This window comes from Echinops telfairi, unplaced genomic scaffold (assembly GCF_000313985.2).
Source record: "Echinops telfairi isolate 266 unplaced genomic scaffold, ASM31398v2 ScPeMD7_7469;HRSCAF=8507_0, whole genome shotgun sequence".
NCBI lineage: Eukaryota > Metazoa > Chordata > Mammalia > Afrosoricida > Tenrecidae > Echinops > Echinops telfairi.
In genome coordinates, this window is record NW_022111372.1 from 58184963 (window position 1) to 58186675 (window position 1713).

The window sequence follows — 1713 nt, forward strand, 5'->3', positions numbered from 1 at the left end:
TAGGGCATGATCAAGGGGAATGTAACAAAGAGGAAGTGCTGAAATCCTGGTGGGGACTGAGCATGATAGTGGGACAGGAGGAAAATCAAGGGAAATAGAGGAAAGAGCTGGGAGGCAAAGGGCATTTATAGAGGTCTAGAAAATGTCCTTCTTATTTGCATCTGAATGCACAGCAGGGAGCAGGAATCAGGAGAAGGGCAGGGTGGCAACTAAAGTCCTCCTCCTGGGTCCTAGGTCTACAGTGAAGGTGCTTCAAGGCCAGGCAATCCCTCAGGTGCACTTGCCACCCTCTGAAGTGGGCCACGCGGCTCTCCAGGGCCAGGGCAGTAGGTGGATTCTCAGTGGTTTGCAGGTGGGGAAGGAGGCAGGGGGCGGGGCTTGGGTGATGAGAGGGGGTCAGGGTCACCTGAGAGGTCAGCACTACAGACAGACTGCCTCCACTGCCTCTTCACTGCTGAACGACTGCTTCTCCATCCATCTTCAAAGGCAGGCGGAGCATTCTGCCCAAGAGTCAAATGCCCAGTGCCAGCCATCGTCTGAGCTCTGGCTTCTAGAAGCAGACAGGGAGGTGAGGGGTTGGGATGCAGAGAATAGCTCCCAGGAGAACAGAGGGAGGAAGCTGGGAGGAGAGAGTGAGGGTGTGGCTCGGATTTATCTTTGGAGCTCAGCTTCATTACCCCAGGGCCCTTCCTCAGGGCAGGTGGGCATTTGCCTCCCTCCCACTGGCTAGGGGCCTCTTGGGAAAGGTCGGGTCAATATAGGTCCTACTCTCTCAGGCCTTCTGGGTCCAGCATGAGGGAGAAGGCAGCTCCAGGGGCCTGGGGTCAGAGCTCTGAAGGTTGTGACAGTGGTGAGCTTTTAGCAACAAGGGCACACCAGTCCAAGGTTGGTGTTCACAACAGATAGGGTCTAGGGCAGTGGTTCTCAACCTTCCTAATGCCGCGACCCTTTAATACAGTTCCTCATGTTGTGGTGACCCCCAACTATAAAATTATTTTCGTTGCTACTTCATAACTGTAATGTTGCTACCATTATGAATCGTCATATAAATATCTGATATGCAGGATGTATTTTAATTGTGACAAATTGAACATAAAGCATAGATATTAATCACAAAACAATATGTAATGATATATTGTAAAATATTTGTGTGTTTTCCGATGGTCTTAGGTGACCCCTGTGAAAGGGTCCTTCGACCCCCCAAAGGGGTCGCGACACACAGGTTGAGAACCGCTGGTCTAGGGGGAGCATGGGCCATGTCTGTGCAGGCAGGCCCCAGCACTCACAGACCCACCACACCAGCACTTCAGGTACTATAGGTATATGCACCGCTGGTGCCGAGGTTACGAGTTAGGCTGCGATCTGCATGGTCGGCAGTTTGAAACCACCAGCAGCTCCCTGGGAGAAAGGCTGGGCTAAGGTGAGGATGCGGGTCCTTCTGGGGACATCTTCCCACCCTGACCTTGCTCCCAGCACTGGCCCAGCCTGCACTTTCTAGCCTGCATTCCTGGGCCTGACATCCTTGGTTCAAATCCGGGCTCTGCTTCCTTGCAGGGTTCCTTCATGATTCTAGGTCGTTGCTCCGGTCCGGTTAGCACCTGGGCAGGGCCCAGCCTGTAGAACGCACACACGTTTGCACAGATTTTTAAAAGACTGACAGTCTCTGAAACCCTGTCGAGGGTCAAAATGAGTTGGCACAGACTGGGTGGAGTG